The sequence below is a fragment of the Copadichromis virginalis genome, linkage group LG23 (assembly GCF_057382275.1).
Source record: "Copadichromis virginalis isolate Kocher_CV1m ecotype Utaka linkage group LG23, C_Virginalis_male_GT1.1, whole genome shotgun sequence".
Taxonomy (NCBI): Eukaryota; Metazoa; Chordata; class Actinopteri; order Cichliformes; family Cichlidae; genus Copadichromis; species Copadichromis virginalis.
Window position 1 is genome coordinate 48,290,200 of NC_140639.1, and position 24,018 is coordinate 48,314,217.

Sequence of the window (24,018 nt, forward strand, 5' to 3'; positions counted from 1 at the left end):
CACATAGAGCCACCATTCAAACTTTAAAACGAAGACAAGACATTCAACTATTCAACTTGTATTTATCTTTTCAATATCTATTATACTTTTTCTTCAGTTCCAGTTTAAGTTTCATGATGTTTTTTCACCCGTTTCAGAGTTTATAATGGGTGTGTATGGGACGGAATGTTGGGGCTAGAGTGAGGCAGCTCAACTGCTAGAGTGAGAGGAGCAAAAAAAATAATCTTAAAATCTTTTTTAAAACTGCTGCTCTGTCCACAGCGTTTGCTCTACAGGTATGATTTTACCCTCAAAACGTAGCCATGGCTGTCCTCTTTCATCCAATGTGTTTACTATTGTACTAGGTGTTATGGTTCTTTCATAAATGTCACCAATGCACAGCCTCCTCCCTCCAACTCTTCCATAGACTCTAATGTTAAAATGGCTCAGAAGGTTCGTTTGAAAATCAGAAGAGCATGGTGTCTTTCCACTGTCACCACGTCCATATAATAAACTCCACAGACATGAAAACTGAGAATTTGGTAGACTAGACATTGCTGTCGCTCACAGTGAAAGAATTTTGTCAATACGACTTTTACTTTTCATTTGGGAACGATTTGTTTCGGCCTGACTTTTCTGTTCATTTTAAGCAGCAAAAGTGAGGCGCATGTCTGTGTACGTGTGTATGGAGCCATTGGGTGCGGTCACTATAGCAACCAGGCTCACACCTGCCTGCTTAACGAGCTCTGCCTGCCACTCTGCCAAGATTCATCTTAAACACTTCTCTTTCAACTGCTGCTGTGTCCACAGTGTTAAAGCCATCATTTTACCCTCAAAACGTCGCCATCGTTGTTCTTTTTCCAACATCTTGTATTTCAAAGCTCAGAGATGTAAACTTTTTAAACTGTGTGGGTCCAAGTGGAGGGATCACATTTTAGTCATTCAGTGATTCAAAGAATATGACCTTTTAATATTCTTTCAGATGTTTTCTGACTCTAAATGTTCTTTTCTCATTTCTTAGGTTTTTCTAATTTACAATTAAAACATCTTCAGCTTTTTTCCAACTTCTTCTTCTGTGTAACCTTCAGCTTTTAGCAGTTCAGCACTTTTGTTTTCAGGTTAAATTCGGGGTTTTTTTTTAATCTCATTCAAAATTTTTAACTTAAATTCAGTAATTATTTCATTTCAATGCATACATTCAGATTCAAGCATTCACACTGCAGTTTCTTCAGAAAATGCACTTTCTAGTTAGTGTGAATGCTTGAAAAGCATTCACAGTATTGTTCTTCTAATCTTTATTATTCTATTTTATCTATTCCGTACGTTTTTTGTACTCCTACTCCTTCAAAACCGTTCAACTTAGAAAAACCATTCAAACACCATTAGATTCCTATTCTTTTGGACATGACTGCTTCTATTTTTCTCATTTTTAACATTTATATTTTTAATTTTATTCAACTTTATTCAACAAAAATTTCCCATGTATTTCAATGGGGAGACCCTTCAAATTCTCATTCAATTTACTCATTTTTAAACTCTTACTACTTCCACATACATTGACATAGAGCCACCATTCAAACTTTAAAACGAAGACAAGACATTCAACTATTCAACTTGTATTTATCTTTTCAATATCTATTATACTTTTTCTTCAGTTCCAGTTTAAGTTTCATGATGTTTTTTCACCCGTTTCAGAGTTTATAATGGGTGTGTATGGGACGGAATGTTGGGGCTAGAGTGAGGCAGCTCAACTGCTAGAGTGAGAGGAGCAAAAAAATTAATCTTAAAATCTTTTTTAAAACTGCTGCTGTGTCCGCAGCGTTTGCTCTACAGGTATGATTTTACCCTCAAAACGTAGCCATGGCTGTCCTCTTTCATCCAATGTGTTTACTATTGTCCTAGGTGTTATGGTTCTTTCATAAATGTCACCAATGCACAGCCTCCTCCCTCCAACTCTTCCATAGACTCTAATGTTAAAATGGCTCAGAAGGTTCGTTTGAAAATCAGAAGAGCATGGTGTCTTTCCACTGTCACCACGTCCATATAATAAACTCCACAGACATGAAAACTGAGAATTCAGTAGACTAGACATTGCTGTCGCTCACAGTGAAAGAATTTTGTCAATACGACTTTTACTTTTCATTTGGGAACGATTTGTTTCGGCCTGACTTTTCTGTTCATTTTAAGCAGCAAAAGTGAGGCGCATGTCTGTGTCCGTGTGTATGGAGCCATTGGGTGCAGTCACTATAGCAACCAGGCTCACACCTGCCTGCTTAACGAGCTCTGCCTGCCACTGTACCAAGATTCATCTTAAGCACTTCTCTTTCAACTGCTGCTGTGTCCACAGTGTTACAGCCATCATTTTACCCTCAAATTGTCGCCATTATTGCTCTCTTTCCAACACCGTATCTTTCAAAGCTCAGGCATTTAAACTTTTTAAACTGTGTGGATCAAAGTGGAGGGATCACATTTGAGTCATTCAGTGATTCAAAGAATATGACCTTTTAATATTCATTCAGATGTTTTCTGACTCTAAATGTTCTTTTCTCATTTCTTAGGGTTTTCTAATTTACATTTAAAACATTTTCAGTTTTTTTCCAACTCCTTCTTCTGTGTAACCTTCAGCTTTTAGCAGTTCAGCACCTTTGTTTTCAGGTTAAATTCGTTTTTTTTTTTTGTTTTTTTTTAATCTCATTCAATATTTTTAACTCAAAATTCAGCAATTAATTCATTTCAGTGCATACATTCAGATTCAAGCATTCACACTGCAGTTTCTTCAGAAAATGCACTTTCTAGTTAGTGTGAATGCTTGAAAAGCATTCACAGTATTGTTATTCGAATCTTTATTATTATTATTATATTTTATTCTGTATTCCGTACGTTTTTTGTAATCCTACTCCTTCAAAACCGTTCAACTTAGAAAAACCATTCAAACACCGTTAGATTCCTATTCTTTTGGACAACACTGCTTCTATTTTTCATATTTTTAACATTTATATTTTTAATTTTATTCAACTTTATTCAACAAAAATTTATAATGTATTTCAATGGGGAGACCCTTCAAATCCTCATTCAACTTACTCATTTTTAAACTCTTACTACTTCCACATACATTGACATAGAGCCACCATTCAAACTTTAAAACGAAGACAAGACATTCAACTATTCAACTTGTATTTATCTTTTCAATATCTATTATACTTTTTCTTCAGTTCCAGTTTAAGTTTCATGATGTTTTTTCACCCGTTTCAGAGTTTATAATGGGTGTGTATGGGACGGAATGTTGGGGCTAGAGTGAGACAGCTCAACTGCTAGAGTGAGAGGAGCAAAAAAATTAATCTTAAAATCTTTTTTAAAACTGCTGCTGTGTCCGCAGCGTTTGCTCTACAGGTATGATTTTACCCTCAAAACGTAGCCATCGCTGTCCTCTTTCATCCAATGTGTTTACTATTGTACTAGGTGTTATGGTTCTTTCATAAATGTCACCAATGCACAGCCTCCTCCCTCCAACTCTTCCATAGACTCTAATGTTAAAATGGCTCAGAAGGTTCGTTTGAAAATCAGAAGAGCATGGTGTCTTTCCACTGTCACCACGTCCATATAATAAACTCCACAGACATGAAAACTGAGAATTTGGTAGACTAGACATTGCTGTCGCTCACAGTGAAAGAATTTTGTCAATACGACTTTTACTTTTCATTTGGGAACGATTTGTTTCGGCCTGACTTTTCTGTTCATTTTAAGCAGCAAAAGTGAGGTGCATGTCTGTGTGCGTGTGTATGGAGCCATTGGGTGCAGTCACTATAGCAACCAGGCTCACACCTGCCTGCTTAACGAGCTCTCTCTCACTCTGCCAAGATTCATCTTAAACACTTCTCTTTCAACTGCTGCTGTGTCCACAGTGTTAAAGCCATCATTTTACCCTCAAAACGTCGCCATCGTTGTTCTTTTTCCAACATCTTGTCTTTCAAAGCTCAGAGATGTAAACTTTTTAAACCCTGTGGGTCCAAGTAGAGGGATCACATTTTAGTCATTCAGTGATTCAAAGAATATGACCTTTTAATATTCTTTCAGATGTTTTCTGACTCTAAATGTTCTTTTCTCATTTCTTAGGTTTTTCTAATTTACAATTAAAACATTTTCAGCTTTTTTTCCAACTTCTTCTTCTGTGTAACCTTCAGCTTTTAGCAGTTCAGCACTTTTGTTTTCAGGTTAAATTCGGGTTTTTTTTTTTTATCTCATTCAATATTTTTAACTTAAATTCAGTAATTAATTCATTTCAGTGCATACATTCAGATTCAAGCATTCACACTGCAGTTTCTTCAGAAAATGCACTTTCTAGTTATTATTATTATTATATTTTATCTATTCCGTACGTTTTTTGTAATCCTATAACTTCAAAACCGTTCAACTTAGAAAAACCATTCAAACACCGTTAGATTCCTATTCTTTTGGACAACACTGCTTCTATTTTTCATATTTTTAACATTTATATTTTTAATTTTATTCAACTTTATTCAACAAAAATTTATAATGTATTTCAATGGGGAGACCCTTCAAATCCTCATTCAACTTACTCATTTTTAAACTCTTACTACTTCCACATACATTGACATAGAGCCACCATTCAAACTTTAAAACGAAGACAAGACATTCAACTATTCAACTTGTATTTATCTTTTCAATATCTATTATACTTTTTCTTCAGTTCCAGTTTAAGTTTCATGATGTTTTTTCACCCGTTTCAGAGTTTATAATGGGTGTGTATGGGACGGAATGTTGGGGCTAGAGTGAGGCAGCTCAACTGCTAGAGTGAGAGGAGCAAAAAAATTAATCTTAAAATCTTTTTTAAAACTGCTGCTGTGTCCGCAGCGTTTGCTCTACAGGTATGATTTTACCCTCAAAACGTAGCCATGGCTGTCCTCTTTCATCCAATGTGTTTACTATTGTCCTAGGTGTTACGGTTCTCTCATAAATGTCATCAATGCACAGCCTCCTCCCTCCAACTCTTCCATAGACTCTAATGTTAAAATGGCTCAGAAGGTTCGTTTGAAAATCAGAAGAGCATGGTGTCTTTCCACTGTCACCACGTCCATATAATAAACTCCACAGACATGAAAACTGAGAATTAGGTAGACTAGACATTGCTGTCGCTCACGGTGAAAGAATTTTGTCAATACGACTTTTACTTTTCATTTGGGAGCGATTTGTTTGGGCCTGACTTTTCTGTTCATTTTAAGCAGCAAAAGTGAGGTGCATGTCTGTGTACGTGTGTATGGAGCCCTTGGGTGCAGTCACTATAGCAACCAGGCTCACACCTGCCTGCTTAACGAGCTCTCTCTCTCACTCTGCCAAGATTCATCTTAAACACTTCTCTTTCAACTGCTGCTGTGTCCACAGTGTTAAAGCCATCATTTTACCCTCAAAACGTCGCCATCGTTGTTCTTTTTCCAACATCTTGTCTTTCAAAGCTCAGAGATGTAAACTTTTTAAACTGTGTGGGTCCAAGTGGAGGGATCACATTTTAGTCATTCAGTGATTCAAAGAATATGACCTTTTAATATTCTTTCAGATGTTTTCTGACTCTAAATGTTCTTTTCTCATTTCTTAGGTTTTTCTAATTTACAATTAAAACATTTTCAGCTTTTTTCCAACTTCTTCTTCTGTGTAACCTTCAGCTTTTAGCAGTTCAGCACTGTTGTTTTCAGGTTAAATTCAGGTTGTTTTTTTTTTATTTTTATCTCATTCAAAATTTTTAACTCAAAATTCAGCAATTAATTCATTTCAGTCCATACATTCAGATTCAAGCATTCACACTGCAGTTTCTTCAGAAAATGCACTTTCTAGTTATTAGTGTGAATGCTTGAAAAGCATTCACAGTATTGTTCTTCTAATCTTTATTATTAGTGTGAATGCTTGAAAAGCATTCACAGTATTGTTCTTCTAATCTTTATTATTATTTTTTCCTATTCCGTACGTTTTTCGCCGACTATCTCCTTCAAAACCGTTCAACTTAGAAAAACCATTCAAACACCATTAGATTCCTCTTCTTTTGGAATGGTGTGCTTCTATTTTTCTCATTTTTAACATTTATATTTTTAATTTTATTCAACTTTATTCAACAAAAATTTCCCATGTATTTCAATGGGGAGACCCTTCAAATTCTCATTCAACTTACTCATTTTTAAACTCTTACTACTTCCACATACGTTGACATAGAGCCACCATTCAAACTTTAAAACGAAGACAAGACATTCAACTATTCAACTTGTATTTATCTTTTCAATATCTATTATACTTTTTCTTCAGTTCCAGTTTAAGTTTCATGATGTTTTTTCACCCGTTTCAGAGTTTATAATGGGTGTGTATGGGACGGAATGTTGGGGCTAGAGTGAGACAGCTCAACTGCTAGAGTGAGAGGAGCAAAAAAATTAATCTTAAAATCTTTTTTAAAACTGCTGCTGTGTCCACAGCGTTTGCTCTACAGGTATGATTTTACCCTCAAAACGTAGCCATGGCTGTCCTCTTTCATCCAATGTGTTTACTATTGTACTAGGTGTTATGGTTCTTTCATAAATGTCACCAATGCACAGCCTCCTCCCTCCAACTCTTCCATAGACTCTAATGTTAAAATGGCTCAGAAGGTTTGTTTGAAAATCAGAAGAGCATGGTGTCTTTCCACTGTCACCACGTCCATATAATAAGCTCCACAGGCATGAAAACTGAGAATTAGGTAGACTAGACATTGCTGTCGCTCACGGTGAAAGAATTTTGTCAATACGACTTTTACTTTTCATTTGGGAGCGATTTGTTTCGGCCTGACTTTTCTGTTCATTTTAAGCAGCAAAAGTGAGGTGCATGTCTGTGTACGTGTGTATGGAGCCCTTGGGTGCAGTCACTATAGCAACCAGGCTCACACCTGCCTGCTTAACGAGCTCTCTCTGCCACTGTACCAAGATTCATCTTAAGCACTTCTCTTTCAACTGCTGCTGTGTCCACAGTGTTAAAGCCATCATTTTACCCTCAAAACGTCGCCATCGTTGTTCTCTTTCCAACATCTTGTCTTTCAAAGCTCAGAGATGTAAACTTTTTAAACTGTGTGGATCCAAGTGGAGGGATCACATTTTAGTCATTCAGTGATTCAAAGAATATGACCTTTTAATATTCTTTCAGATGTTTTCTGACTCTAAATGTTCTTTTCTCATTTCTTAGGTTTTTCTAATTTACAATTAAAACATTTTCAGCTTTTTTCCAACTTCTTCTTCTGTGTAACCTTCAGCTTTTAGCAGTTCAGCACTTTTGTTTTCAGGTTAAATTTGGGTTTGTTTTTTTTTTATCTCATTAAAAAAGTTTTAACTCAAAATTCAGCAATTAATTCATTTCAGTGCATACATTCAGATTCAAGCATTCACACTGCAGTTTCTTCAGAAAATGCACTTTCTAGTTGTGTGGATGCTTTAAGCATCCACACTATTGAGTTCCTCTTGGGACTTCCGTACACTTTTTGGCACTTAACTACTTCCGCAATTTTCAGCCGATTTTCACCGTTCAAATTTTAAACTATTCTGCTATTTCTGCTAATGTGTGCTATGTCTTTTGGTATTTTTCACTATTATACTTTTTAAAATATTAAGCTTAATTTGTCCCATTGAAATGAATGGGAAACTTCTGCAATTCTGCTAAAATTTGCTTGTTTCTGAAACTTAACTACTTCCTCATATTTTCACGTAGAACAAGCATTCAAACTTTAAAATGTTCACAAATTATTGGGCTATTCATGTGTGATTCAGCTTTTTCAAATCTTTTACCGTTTTACTTTTATGCCTCTTAAAGTTTTGAGTTGCACAATTGTGATTTTTCACAAAATACATGCGTTGTTATGGTTGCTATGCTCTTGGCTTCCAGTGTGCCACTGAAGCTTTTGCAGTCTTCTCTTCATGTCCGAACAACTGTTTGCTACTTGCTCAATTTTCACTCAACTTCCACAAATTATACATCAAAACGTAGGTATTTTTGCTGGCTTTCAGGAAATGTCACTATCATTGTTGTGGGATTTATAGAATTTTGGCAAATCTCCTCAGACCAACACAAACTCTCAAAACTCTGCATAGAAAGTCAATGGAGAGCTTGTTCAAAATCATCGCTGGATTTCTGTAATGAGAGGCATATTTGAATCGTCATATCTCCTTAACGAAGCGACTTTAAGACATGAGGCTTGTCCCGGTATATCTTCAGACACTCCTGACGCTCACAATTCAAGAATTTCTTTCTCACCTATTACCGTTCTGAAATGAGTTGGACTTGTTTGAGGGTAGGAAATTCGTCCGTCGCACAGATTTCTTCAGATTTCAAACTCTGGAAATGAACCACTTTTTTCTCTCGTCATAACTTTTTGTTGGATTTCCACAGAGACCTGAAAATTTCCATGACTGTTCACCAAAGCCTGCTGTCTCTTACGGTGAAAGAATGATATCAATGCTCCAAATAGATTTCGAGTTACAAAGCGTTGTTTGAGGGCAAGTCAAGGCAGTTTTTGCTTCACTCTACTCAGTTATGGTGCATTACAAGTCAAATATCTTTAATAATTCATATTTTAATGATAAATTGTTAACACTGGAAGATTCCCCCATCTCTTCTGAACAAAACGGTGTAAGAATGACCGCTCTAGCCCCTACGGTTAGGAAATTATGGTCATTTGTTTGAGGGGAGTCGTCACTATGAGAAATAGACTGCAATAATCCTGTGCCTCTCTGTGCTGCCTGTGTAAACAGATGCACCTGTTTTGGCGGGAAAACGTAAACAGCCACTCTGATTGGTGGATTCAAATTCAGCAGCTCCCAGGCTGACCTAGAAACTTACTTCTCTCTCCCTGTGTGTGTGTGTGTGTGTGTGTGTGTGTGTGTGTGTGTGTGTGTGTGTGTGTGTGTGTGCGTGTGAGAGAGAGAGAGAGAAAGGCTTTTAATGGGATGATCTCATTCTAAGATTCAAATTCAATATATTTAGACTGGTTGACTGAATTGGATCTTGTGTGTGTGTCTCTCTGTGCATGTGTGTTTCCTTCTGTGTACATATTTCTGATTGTGTGGCTGTTATATATTTTTTTTGCTGGTTTTTTTCATTTAACAAGTATATTTGAGGGACTCTCAGCATGTTCAGCATTTTTTCAGCTGTCCATTTTGCTTTTCCAATTTTTCTGTTTAACTTATTACTATTGTGCTAAATCAAACTATTTCTGCTATTTTATAAGATTTGTGCTTAATATACTATTTCTGCTTTTAATAGGATTTGTGCTTAATATAGTATTTCTGCTTTTTATAGGATTTGTGCTTAATATACTATTTCTGCTTTTTATAGGATTTGTGCTTAATATAGTATTTCTGCTAAATGTAGTATTTATGCTTAATCATACTATTTCTATATATTTCTGCCAGGCAGCCAATCCTCTGTGCGAACTCAGACACATATCACATATCAGGGCCTGCACGGCTTCCCAGCCAGCCAATCATGTCTGAGGTCTTCCGTTTCCTCTCTCGTCATATCTCAGCGACGGTTGTACAAAGAGCAATGAAAATCGCAGTCAAAGTACACCAAAGTCCGCTGATTCACCCAGCACAAGAAATATGCCTCTAGTCCACCTAGTTTTTGAGTTACACAACGTTTTGTAACTCCAAAAAACGGCGTTTTTCACCTCTCACCGTGATCTAATTCTGACTCCTCATCACCCTGTTTTTCAAGACAGCTCCTCTCTTTCCCAGTGGCGCAGTTGGTAATGACACGGGTCTGCAAGCCAAAGATCGTGGGTTCGATTCCACCTTGGTCAACATGTTTTTTTCCCTACAAATTAATACACTGTCACAGACCAGTAATTCATATTCATCATTTATTACAATTCTGCAAACTGTTATGATTTTACCAGCTTTTCTAATATGGACCTCACATTCTTAACACTCCATGGCACAAATACTCTTCCCTTTAGGCTCTGTGTATGTGTGTGTGTATCAATATTTCTCCCATTTTAAAGTATTACTCCTCTATAATTGTATTTCTGTTAAATCAAAGTACTTTTACTACATCTTAGTACTTCTGCTCAATCATAGTATTTCTGCTAAATCATAGTATTTCTGCTACTTTTTGGTACTTGTGCTAAATACAGTATTTCTGCTAAATCATACTATTTCTACTATATTATATTTTTCTTTCTAAATATAGCATTTCTGCTATATAATTGTATTTATGCTATGTTATAATATTTGTGCTAAACCAGAGTATTTGTGCTGAAACATAGTATTTCTGCCAAATGATAGTATTTCTGTCAAATTATAGTATTTGTGCTAAAACATAGTATTAATTTAAAATTACAATATTCATAGTTCATCACAGTGTCTCTGGTAAATCACAATATTTCTGCTAAGTTCTGCTATGCTATTGTATTTCTGCCAAGTATTATGTTTCCTCTAAGATATTGCAGTTCTGCTAAGTTATTACATTTTAGCAAACTTCTTTTGCTTCTGCAAAGTTTTTACAATTTCTGCAACTTTTCAGCTTTTTCAGCTAGTTTTTGCAGACAGCTTCAGCTTAAAGCATCCACACTGCATTTTCGCAGGAAATGCAAATTTTTCTAGTTATATTTTCTTATTCCGTACGTTTTTTGAAAGCCTACTCCTTCAAAACCGTTCAACTTAGAAAAACCATTCAAACATCGTTAGATTCCTATTATTTTGGACATGACTGCTTCTATTTTTCTCATTTTTAACATTTATATTTTTAATTTTATTCAACTTTATTCAACAAAAATTTCCCATGTATTTCAATGGGGAGACCCTTCAAATTCTCATTCAACTTACTCATTTTTAAACTCTTACTACTTCCACATACATTGACATAGAGCCACCATTCAAACTTTAAAACGAAGACAAGACATTCAACTATTCAACTTGTATTTATCTTTTCAATATCTATTATACTTTTTCTTCAGTTCCAGTTTAAGTTTCATGATGTTTTTTCACCCGTTTCAGAGTTTATAATGGGTGTGTATGGGACGGAATGTTGGGGCTAGAGTGAGGCAGCTCAACTGCTAGAGTGAGAGGAGCAAAAAAATTAATCTTAAAATCTTTTTTAAAACTGCTGCTGTGTCCGCAGCGTTTGCTCTACAGGTATGATTTTACCCTCAAAACGTAGCCATGGCTGTCCTCTTTCATCCAATGTGTTTACTATTGTACTAGGTGTTATGGTTCTTTCATAAATGTCACCAATGCACAGCCTCCTCCCTCCAACTCTTCCATAGACTCCAATGTTAAAATGTCTCAGAAGGTTCGTTTGAAAATCAGAAGAGCATGGTGTCTTTCCACTGTCACCACGTCCATATAATAAACTCCACAGACATGAAAACTGAGAATTCAGTAGACTAGAAGCTGCTGTCGCTCACGGTGAAAGAATTTCGTCAATACGACTTGTACTTTTCATATGGGAACGATTTGTTTCGGCCTGACTTTTCTGTTCATTTTAAGCAGCAAAAGTGAGGTGCATGTCTGTGTCGTGTGTATGGAGCCATTGGGTGCAGTCACTATAGCAACCAGGCTCACACCTGCCTGCTTAACGAGCTCTCTCTCTCACTCTGCCAAGATTCATCTTAAACACTTCTCTTTCAACTGCTGCTGTGTCCACAGTGTTAAAGCCATCATTTTACCCTCAAAACGTTGTTCTCTTTCCAACATCTTGTCTTTCAAAGCTCAGAGATGTAAACTTTTTAAACTGTGTGGATCCAAGTGGAGGGATCAGATTTTAGTCATTCAGTGATTCAAAGAATATGACCTTTTAATATTCATTCAGATGTTTTCTGACTCTAAATGTTCTTTTCTCATTTCTTAGGGTTTTCTAATTTACATTTAAAACATTTTCAGCTTTTTTCCAACTTCTTCTTCTTTGTAACCTTCAGCTTTTAGCAGTTCAGCACCTTTGTTTTCAGGTTAAATTTGTTTGTTTTTTTTTTTTTTTTTTATTTCATTCAATATTTTTAACTTAAATTCAGCAATTAATTCATTTCAGTGCATACATTCAGATTCAAGCATTCACACTGCAGTTTCTTCAGAAAATGCACTTTCTAGTTATATTTTATTTTTCCGTACGTTTTTTGAAAGCCTACTCCTTCAAAACCGTTCAACTTAGAAAAACCATTCAAACATCGTTAGATTCCTATTATTTTGGACAACATTGCTTCTATTTTTCTCATTTTTAACATTTATATTTTTAATTTTATTCAACTTTATTCAACAAAAATTTCCCATGTATTTCAATGGGGAGACCCTTCAAATTCTCATTCAACTTACTCATTTTTAAACTCTTACTACTTCAACATACGTTCACATAGAGCCACCATTCAAACTTTAAAACGAAGACAAGACATTCAACTATTCAACTTGTATTTATCTTTTCAATATCTATTATACTTTTTCTTCAGTTCCAGTTTAAGTTTCATGATGTTTTTTCACCCGTTTCAGAGTTTATAATGGGTGTGTATGGGACGGAATGTTGGGGCTAGAGTGAGGCAGCTCAACTGCTAGAGTGAGAGGAGCAAAAAAATTAATCTTAAAATCTTTTTTAAAACTGCTGCTGTGTCCGCAGCGTTTGCTCTACAGGTATGATTTTACCCTCAAAACGTAGCCATGGCTGTCCTCTTTCATCCAATGTGTTTACTATTGTCCTAGGTGTTATGGTTCTTTCGTAAATGTCACCAATGCACAGCCTCCTCCCTCCAACTCTTCCATAGACTCTAATGTTAAAATGGCTCAGAAGGTTCGTTTGAAAATCAGAAGAGCATGGTGTCTTTCCACTGTCACCACGTCCATATAATAAGCTCCACAGGCATGAAAACTGAGAATTAGGTAGACTAGACATGGCTGTCGCTCACGGTGAAAGAATTTTGTCAGTACGACATGTACTTTTCATTTGGGAACGATTTGTTTCGGCCTGACTTTTCTGTTCATTTTAAGCAGCAAAAGTGAGGTGCATGTCTGTGTCGTGTGTATGGAGCCATTGGGTGCGGTCACTATAGCAACCAGGCTCACACCTGCCTGCTTAACGAGCTCTGCCTGCCACTCTGCCTAGATTCATCTTAAACACTTCTCTTTCAACTGCTGCTGTGTCCACAGTGTTACAGCCATCATTTTACCCTCAAAACGTCACCATCGTTGTTCTCTTTCCAACATCTTGTCTTTCAAAGCTCAGAGATGTAAACTTTTTAAACTGTGTGGGTCCAAGTGGAGGGATCACATTTTAGTCATTCAGTGATTCAAAGAATATGACCTTTTAATATTCTTTCAGATGTTTTCTGACTCTAAATGTTCTTTTCTCATTTCTTAGGTTTTTCTAATTTACAATTAAAACATTTTCAGCTTTTTTCCAACTTCTTCTTCTGTGTAACCTTCAGCTTTTAGCAGTTCAGCACTTTTGTTTTCAGGTTAAATTCGGGGTTTTTTTTTTGTTTTTTTTTAATCTCATTCAATATTTTTAACTCAAAATTCAGCAATTAATTCATTTCAGTGCATACATTCAGATTCAAGCATTCACACTGCAGTTTCTTCAGAAAATGCACTTTCTAGTTAGTGTGAATGCTTGAAAAGCATTCACAGTATTGTTCTTCTAATCTTTATTATTATATTTTATCTATTCCGTACGTTTTTTGAAAGCCTACTCCTTCAAAACCGTTCAACTTAGAAAAACCATTCAAACACCATTAGATTCCTATTCTTTTGGACATGATTGCTTGTATTTTTCTCATTTTTAACATTTATATTTTTAATTTTATTCAACTTTATTCAACAAAAATTTCCCATGTATTTCAATGGGGAGACCCTTCAAATTCTCATTCAACTTACTCATTTTTAAACTCTTACTACTTCCACATACGTTGACATAGAGCCACCATTCAAACTTTAAAACGAAGACAAGACATTCAACTATTCAACTTGTATTTATCTTTTCAATATCTATTATACTTTTTCTTCAGTTCCAGTTTAAGTTTCATGATGTTTTTTCACCCGTTTCAGAGTTTATAATGGGTGTGTATGGGACGGAATGTTGGGGCTAGAGTGAGGCAGCTCAACTGCTAGAGTGAGAGGAGCAAAAAAATTAATCTTAAAATCTTTTTTAAAACTGCTGCTGTGTCCGCAGCGTTTGCTCTACAGGTATGATTTTACCCTCAAAACGTAGCCATCGCTGTCCTCTTTCATCCAATGTGTTTACTATTGTCCTAGGTGTTATGGTTCTTTCGTAAATGTCACCAATGCACAGCCTCCTCCCTCCAACTCTTCCATAGACTCTAATGTTAAAACGGCTCAGAAGGTTGGTTTGAAAATCAGAAGAGCATGGTGTTTTTACACTGTCACCACGTCCATATAATAAACTCCACAGGCATGAAAACTGAGAATTAGGTAGACTAGACATTGCTGCCGCTCACGGTGAAAGAATTTTGTCAATACGACTTTTACTTTTCATTTGGGAACGATTTGTTTCGGCCTGACTTTTCTGTTCATTTTAAGCAGCAAAAGTGAGGCGCATGTCTGTGTACGTGTGTATGGAGCCATTGGGTGCGGTCACTATAGCAACCAGGCTCACACCTGCCTGCTTAACGAGCTCTGCCTGCCACTCTGCCAAGATTCATCTTAAACACTTCTCTTTCAACTGCTGCTGTGTCCACAGCGTTACAGCCATCATTTTACCCTCAAATTGTCGCCATTATTGTTCTCTTTCCAACACCGTGTCTTTCAAAGCTCAGGCATTTAAACTTTTTAAACTGTGTGGATCAAAGTGGAGGGATCACATTTGAGTCATTCAGTGATTCAAAGAATATGACCTTTTAATATTCATTCAGATGTTTTCTGACTCTAAATGTTCTTTTCTCATTTCTTAGGGTTTTCTAATTTACAATTAAAACATTTTCAGCTTTTTTCCAACTTCTTCTTCTGTGTAACCTTCAGCTTTTAGCAGTTCAGCACTTTTGTTTTCAGGTTAAATTCGGGTTTTTTTTTTTTATCTCATTCAATATTTTTAACTCAAAATTCAGTAATTAATTCATTTCAGTGCATACATTCAGATTCAAGCATTCACACTGCAGTTTCTTCAGAAAATGCACTTTCTAGTTATATTTTATTTTTCCGTACGTTTTTTGAAAGCCTACTCCTTCAAAACCGTTCAACTTAGAAAAACCATTCAAACATCGTTAGATTCCTATTCTTTTGGACAACATTGCTTCTATTTTTCTCATTTTTAACATTTATATTTTTAATTTTATTCAACTTTATTCAACAAAAATTTCCCATGTATTTCAATGGGGAGACCCTTCAAATCCTCATTCAACTTACTCATTTTTAAACTCTTACTACTTCCACATACATTGACATAGAGCCACCATTCAAACTTTAAAACGAAGACAAGACATTCAACTATTCAACTTGTATTTATCTTTTCAATATCTATTATACTTTTTCTTCAGTTCCAGTTTAAGTTTCATGATGTTTTTTTACCCGTTTCAGAGTTTATAATGGGTGTGTATGGGACGGAATGTTGGGGCTAGAGTGAGACAGCTCAACTGCTAGAGTGAGAGGAGCAAAAAAATTTATCTTAAAATCTTTTTTAAAACTGCTGCTGTGTCCGCAGCGTTTGCTCTACAGGTATGATTTTACCCTCAAAACGTAGCCATGGCTGTCCTCTTTCATCCAATGTGTTTACTATTGTACTAGGTGTTATGGTTCTTTCATAAATGTCACCAATGCACAGCCTCCTCCCTCCAACTCTTCCATAGACTCTAATGTTAAAATGGCTCAGAAGGTTCGTTTGAAAATCAGAAGAGCATGGTGTCTTTACACTGTCACCACGTCCATATAATAAACTCCACAGGCATGAAAACTGAGAATTTGGTAGACTAGACATGGCTGTCGCTCACGGTGAAAGAATTTTGTCAGTACGACATGTACTTTTCATTTGGGAACGATTTGTTTCGGCCTGACTTTTCTGTTCATTTTAAGCAGCAAAAGTGAGGTGCATGTCTGTGTCGTGTGTATGGAGCCATTGGGTGCGGTCACTATAGCAACCAGGCTCACACCTGCCTGCTTAACGAGCTCTGCCTGCCACTCTGCCAAGATTCATCTTAAACACTTCTCTTTCAACTGCTGCTGTGTCCACAGTGTTAAAGCCATCATTTTACCCTCAAAACGTCGCCATCGTTGTTCTCTTTCCAACATCTTGTCTTTCAAAGCTCAGACATTTAAACTTTTTAAACTGTGTGGATCAAAGTGGAGGGATCACATTTGAGTCATTCAGTGATTCAAAGAATATGACCTTTTAATATTCTTTCAGATGTTTTCTGACTCTAAATGTTCTTTTCTCATTTCTTAGGTTTTTCTAATTTACAATTAAAACATTTTCAGCTTTTTTCCAACTTCTTCTTCTGTGTAACCTTCAGCTTTTAGCAGTTCAGCACTTTTGTTTTCAGGTTAAATTCGGGGGTTTTTTTTTAATCTCATTCAAAATTTTTAACTTAAATTCAGTAATTATTTCATTTCAATGCATACATTCAGATTCAAGCATTCACACTGCAGTTTCTTCAGAAAATGCACTTTCTAGTTATTCTATTTTATTATTATCTATTCCGTACGTTTTTTGAAAGCCTACTCCTTCAAAACCGTTCAACTTAGAAAAACCATTCAAACATCGTTAGATTCCTATTATTTTGGACAACATTGCTTCTATTTTTCTCATTTTTAACATTTATATTTTTAATTTTATTCAACTTTATTCAACAAAAATTTCCCATGTATTTCAATGGGGAGACCCTTCAAATTCTCATTCAACTTACTCATTTTTAAACTCTTACTACTTCAACATACGTTCACATAGAGCCACCATTCAAACTTTAAAACGAAGACAAGACATTCAACTATTCAACTTGTATTTATCTTTTCAATATCTATTATACTTTTTCTTCAGTTCCAGTTTAAGTTTCATGATGTTTTTTCACCCGTTTCAGAGTTTATAATGGGTGTGTATGGGACGGAATGTTGGGGCTAGAGTGAGGCAGCTCAACTGCTAGAGTGAGAGGAGCAAAAAAATTAATCTTAAAATCTTTTTTTAAACTGCTGCTGTGTCCTCAGCGTTTGCTCTACAGGTATGATTTTACCCTCAAAACGTAGCCATGGCTGTCCTCTTTCATCCAATGTGTTTACTATTGTCCTAGGTGTTACGGTTCTTTCATAAATGTCACCAATGCACAGCCTCCTCCTTCCAACTCTTCCATAGACTCTAATGTTAAAATGGCTCAGAAGGTTCGTTTGAAAATCAGAAGAGCATGGTGTCTTTCCACTGTCACCACGTCCATATAATAAGCTCCACAGGCATGAAAACTGAGAATTAGGTAGACTAGACATTGCTGTCGCTCACGGTGAAAGAATTTTGTCAATACGACTTTTACTTTTCATTTGGGAACGATTTGTTTCGGCCTGACTTTTCTGTTCATTTTAAGCAGCAAAAGTGAGGCGCATGTCTGTGTACGTGTGTATGGAGCCATTGGGTGCGGTCACTATAGCAACCAGGCTCACACCTGCCTGCTTAACGAGCTCTGCCTGCCACTGTACCAAGATTCATCTTAAGCACTTCTCTTTCAACTGCTGCTGTGTCCACAGTGTTACAGCCATCATTTTACCCTCAAATTGTCGCCATTATTGTTCTCTTTCCAACACCGTATCTTTCAAAGCTCAGGCATTTAAACTTTTTAAACTGTGTGGATCAAAGTGGAGGGATCACATTTGAGTCATTCAGTGATTCAAAGAATATGACCTTTTAATATTCATTCAGATGTTTTCTGACTCTAAATGTTCTTTTCTCATTTCTTAGGGTTTTCTAATTTACATTTAAAACATTTTCAGTTTTTTTCCAACTCCTTCTTCTGTGTAACCTTCAGCTTTTAGCAGTTCAGCACCTTTGTTTTCAGGTTAAATTCGGGTTTTTTTTGTTTTTTTTTATTCTCATTCAATATTTTTAACTCAAAATTCAGCAATTAATTCATTTCAGTGCATACATTCAGATTCAAGCATTCACACTGCAGTTTCTTCAGAAAATGCACTTTCTAGTTACAGATGTAATTCATATTTCAGAGTAGTAATTGCAAATTACTTTGTGTAATCAAGATGAGAGACCACGGCTATAAAAGCGAAGGTGGATTTGGGAAGTCTGTCGCAGCCATGTCCTGTCCGTATACGCGAGCCACCCATTGCGGAAGGTGCAAGATTGATAAGGAGAGTCCTCAGAATCCAGCGTATATTGCGGGACAGACAGGATCCTTTAGCTCAGCGTGACAGTGTGCTCATAGAGAGATATCGATATTCCCGTGAGGGTATTATTTACTTAACCAACTTGTTGACGAGGGGGTGCAGGACCACCACCTGTCTTTTGTTGCTCTGCCCTTTTCTTGGTTGCTGTTATGAACAAACAGATTATTCCAGGGTCTCTTTCCAAGAGACGAAAAGCAATATAAGTGATAAATATTACCATTCTGTAGAATATTCTTATATTTCACTTTTACCTGTTCCCATGTTCTAGTGGGTCCTGTTGTGGCTCTAATGTGAAAGAGGATAAAATATAACATATTATAATATAATGTAATATAATATAATATAATGTAATATAATATTGGATAATATAGTGTAATATAATAAATCTACCCTACCGCCTACTGGTGTTGGCCAGAGGGGCCGATGGCGCGATATGGCAGCCTGGCTTCTGTCAGTCTGCCCCAGGGCAGCTGTGGCTACAACTGATTAAACTCTGAAACTCCTGAAATCCCTCACTCAAGAGTTCTTGCTCTGCTGCCGAAAAATACCGAGCGCGCTCCTTCGACATTTCCGCCGACCAATCAGAGGGTTGCCGATCAATGTTTCTGCTATCGATGTGTAGCCCCTTTTACGACACCCAGTGATCTCACATTACTTCATCCAGCTGTACTAATCGTCAACAGCAGGTGTGTTCGGAGAACCGGATTAGAGAGCTCACCGTTAGCGCGATGATTTGGTCTTGGATGTGTCATTTGAACTTGGATGTAGTAAGCGACGTACGAAGAACGGGCCCCAGGTCTCTGGTTTGTTTGTTTGTTTGTTTGTTTGTTTGTTTGTTTGTTTGTTTTGCTCAGTTCTGTTTTTCTGAGGTTTTTTAAGTTATTAAATTTGTAACTCTAGTGATTTGTGTATGTGACAGAGAGGCACTGCTAGGGATTTTTTGACACAAGTTGTTCTTGTAAAATCAGTCTGTGGAGGTTCTCAGACATCCAGGTCACCGTAGTCTAAGGAGCTTGGAAAGAAAAGCGTCTTCTTTAAGTTTCCTTGAAGATGTTTCACCTCTTATGAGAGGGTCAAATGGTGGAGTAGGGCAGTCAGTGAAAGGGCAATGGTGGTGGCTCAGGGTTTGTATGTTTGGGGGGTTCAGAGGGAAAAGATGAATGCAGGTCTGGAGTTGGTGTGTGAGAGCAGGGAGTGAATTCAGCATCCTGACAACCTGGATGAAGCTGTCTCTCAGTCTCCTGGTTCTGGCCCGGAGGCTCTTCAGTCTCCTCCCTGATGGCAGCAGGTCCTGACAAGCATGTTGATAGTGTCACCACCCGATCGTTGGGGGGTGGAGTCTTCTGTGCTGGGGTGTCGTTCTGTGTCTCAAAGCAAGAGAAAATTTCACTTAGCTCTTACGGTAATGTGGTGGACCCGACAGCGGTCTGAGGAGTGGGCTTGTAGTCTGTGATGGTCTGTATCCCTTGCCACAGCCTCTGAGTATCTCTGCTGTCACTGAAGCTTTGCAAAATCCTCCTGGAGCACTGCATTTCCACCTCTCTGATGCATGTGACAGGTTTGCCCTTGCTGTTGTTAGGCTCACTTCATCCCCAGCTTTCAAGGCTGCATTTCTCACCCTCAGGAGCCTGTAGACCTCACCTGTGAGCCATGGTTTCTGATTGGCCTGGACAGTGGTCTCTATGACCTCATCGATGCCTTTTGAGATGTAGCCAATGACAGTTTCTGTATATTCCTGCAGGTCTGTGGTGTTGTCATGTGTGGCGGCCTGTTTAAGGATCTCCCAGTCTGTGGTGGAAAAGCAGTATTGCAGGTCCTTCTGGCCACACACGTACCTGCTTACGAACTGGTTTAGTGACTTTGACCAGGGGCCTGTATGCTGGCATTAGCATAACAGTGATGTGATCAGAGGCACCAAAGTGGGTGGGGGGCTTTGTAATCTCTTGGTGGTGAAAACATTATCCAAAAAGTCGTTTCCTTGTGTTGGAAATTCAATGTGTCTATGCAGTAGTAAACATAGGGGGTGTCCAAATTCATGGGCTGCATCCTCCTGAGGACGCATTTGTAGACCGATTACGTCACAGCGACACGATGAAGGCTGTCCAAATTCATAGACTCCTCTGAATGCAGCCGACCAATGCGTCCTCTTTTTCCCCAAAATTAAAGGATGGGTCGGGTGTGTCCTTCGTGGCCCACCATATCCCAGAATTCATAGCGTGGCCCATCCAATTCCACTTTCCGGCAATGGCGGTCGCTACTAAGTTTTCAATATTACTCTTATTACTCTTTCTGGGTCACAAAATAAACTTTTAACATATTTTCAGGTGAGAATGTAGCTGTGTAAACTTTAAATATCTGCTCAGTTTATCAAGATATCGCATATTTGCAAAAGTGCTCCGACGTTTCTGAGACGTCTGTTACCCACCAGCTCGATAGCTAGCCGAGAGCTCGAGGGTCAGTAGAGCCGCCGAGAACAGCAAACTCCCGGCACATCATGTTCAGATCACCGCGGTCTTTCGCTACTCAGGTTAAACGTAATATATAAGTGACTTAGACAACCTAAAAATGTTATTGTTTGACTTTTTTCAGTGTTTTATTTGTTCCTGAGTAAATCAGTTTGGCTGAGATTAAAGTTATTAGATTAGATTAGACAAAATAAACCTTTACAGTGGCAAAAGTATTCGGTCCCCTTGAACTTTCCCACATTTTGTCACGTTACAGCCACAAACATGAATCAATTTTATTGGAATTCCACGTGAAAGACCAACACAAACTGGTGTACACATGAGAAGTGGAATGAAAATCATACATGACTCCAAACATTTTTTACAAATAAATAACTGCAAAGTGGGGTGTGTGTAATTATTCAGCCCCCTTTGGTCTGAGTGCAGTCAGTTGCCCATAGACGTTGCCTGATGAGTGCTAATGACTAAATAGAGTGCACCTGTGTGTAATCTAATGTCAGTACAAATACAGCTGCTCTGCGACGGCCTCAGAGGTTGTCTAAGAGAATATTGAGAGCAACAACACCATGAAGTCCAAAGAACACAGCAGACAGGTCAGGGATAAAGTTATTGAGAAATTTAAAGCAGGCTTAGGCTACAAAAAGATTTCCCAAGCCTTGAACATCCCACGGAGCACTGTTCAATAGTGATGGGCAGATGAAGCCTCATGAAGCACTGAAGCTTTTCATCCAATTGGTTCACCCCAACGCGAAGCTTCTTGAAGCTTCATTTGCTCTAGCAGGACACCTACTGGACGTAAAAATATTAGTTGGCATGAATTTGAAGAGTGTGGCATTTTGCACACAGCCTGTGAATGTCAACAACAAAAGGAGTGTGTAAAACATCTATATTGTAGTGATGGCAGTATACTGTGTATATTTATGCTGGCAGTATGGAAAATGATTATTTGGAAATGCCTAAAATGGAAATGATCATATACTGTGAGGTGAGGTGTGGACAGTGGTTGTGCTTTTGTAACATTGAGGCAAGGACAGTGATTAGTAGGGGTGCAACGATACACAAAATTCACGGTTCGGTTCGGTTCGATACTTTGGTGTCACGGTTCGATATTTTTTCGATACAAAAAAAATGTTCATGCCTTTTTAATTTGTCATTTATTAAAATTATAAATATATATTTTAACTCAAAAGTACAGTTTTTAAATTTAACCCTAACCCTTGTGCGTGTTTTTTATTTTGACAGAGAATGCACACCACTTATGTGCACCCCTGGTTATTTAGCTCGTCATATTGCAGCCACAGAAATTATTTTGTCCATGAAACCATAAAGCTGCACTTTCTTTTTACCTTATAGTCTGATTTGTCATAACTTCTCCGTTTTGTGGTAAGCTTTTCTTTGGCTGTCACTTCTTCACCCTGACCTGTCTTATTTGGCTCAGCAGAACTAAAATATATATTCTGCTGCTTTTACACACACACACATAAGCTCAGCGATTCTCTGCACGATCAACCTCTCACATGTTTAAGCTGCGGGAGATTTCACTTGTCATGTTTGCATAGTAAGCTAACGATTAATAAGACAATGTCAGAGGAATTGGTGCACAAATTATCATCACTCACCAATCAGTGCTGTCGCTCTCTATACACAGTTCGCACAATTGCAAAGTGAAAGCAAAAAAACAAGCGAAAATTCAAACGCGATTTCAATATGTCACATATTGACAGTGGCTCACCGATGCCAATGACATAATTACCCAGCTACATTTCCGAAAGAATGCAAAAGCATTGACATATATTTTTCCTTCCTACAATAGCCCGACGGGCAGGGCAGAGATAGATTTTGGTACCCCGACTGAAAAAATCGCTAGCCCCGGGACGTCGGGCTAGCGATATTGCGAGCCCTGTATCTGATTGAGGAATCACTCATCTTTGTCTTTGCACTAGGATAATGTCGGTGTAAATGTGCAGTCATATTCGTTATGTTCCCACTAGTGCTTTCAGGTTAATCTTGTTGAAATGACCTTAACGCCACAACACGGCAAATCTCCGTTAACGAGCTACCGCCGATCGCCCCGTGCATGGGGCTAGACGGCCAACACGTTAACGAGCTAACTGCGCTAACACACTAGCTCCCACCCATGTAATTGAGCATTGCGTGGCACATCCAACATACTGTTTTACTTTAGTCCATGACTCGCTTACCTTCAGGGTCATACGTCACATGAAAACCAAAATAATTCCAAATGCCAGATCTGAATGAGGGTGGGCGAGGTCCAAGTTGCAAGGAGTGCTTAACTTCTGTCTCGCTAGCTTGCCCTGCGCTCTTCCTTCTGATGATGCTGTCTGTGTTGAGCGCTCAGTGGATCTGCACTGGACAGTACAGCCTAGGCGGAGTAGTCGAACGCAGATTCACTGAGCGCTCAACACAGACAGCATCGTCAGAAGGAAAGTTGATAAAATAAATTACAAATTTTGTATTGTTCGATACATATGCGTACCGAACCGAAAGCACTGTATCGAACGGTTCAATATCGATACGAATATCGTTGCACCCCTAGTGATTAGTGTTTAGGGGACACATCATTGGTTTTTATTTAAAAACAACAGTTTCTCCACTGTGGCAGGTCGTAGGCGATTTCTTTTTTTTCCAAACTGTCTCTAACTCTCACTAACTGCAACTCTCCATCAAACGCCCACATTTTGAATGGGGTCTGAGGGGTTTATATCGCTGTCATAGCTCGCGGCAAAGTTTGAACCGCTTCCTGAACCAGTCACGTGGTACAGCCGGACAGCGAGGCTTCGGACGTCATCATTTTCAGCTCCTCCCATAAATGAAGCAAGCCTCGATACGCGCTTCGCGGAAACGCCCCCTCCATTACTCGACACACGCTTCGAAGCCTCGATACAGAACGTCACATCACTACTGTTCAAGCCATCATTCAGAAATGGAAGAAGTATGGAACAACTGTAAACCTACCAAGACAAGGCTGTCCACCTAAACTCACAGGCCGAACAAGGAGAGCGCTGATCAGAAATGCAGCCAAGAGGCCCATGGTGACTCTGGACGAGCTGCAGAGATCTACAGCTCAGGTGGGGAATCTGTCCATAGGACAACTATTAGTCGTGCACTGCACAAAGTTGGCCTTTATGGAAGAGTGGCAAGAAGAAAGCCATTGTTAACAGAAAACCATAAGAAGTCCCGTTTGCAGTTTGCCACAAGCCATGTGGGGGACACAGCAAACATGTGGAAGA

At 38.0% G+C, this 24,018-nt stretch overlaps 2 protein-coding genes across 3 annotated transcripts in view; both read left to right on the forward strand.

Annotated features, from left to right (window-relative positions):
- LOC146681980 (NACHT, LRR and PYD domains-containing protein 12-like) overlaps positions 1-24,018 on the forward strand; it is a 427,057-nt gene that overhangs the window by 305,864 nt on the left and 97,175 nt on the right. The gene's annotated exons all lie outside the window — the stretch shown is intronic.
- Positions 1-24,018, forward strand: part of LOC146681994 (NLR family CARD domain-containing protein 3-like) — a 73,909-nt gene that overhangs the window by 21,935 nt on the left and 27,956 nt on the right. The window lies entirely within an intron of this gene.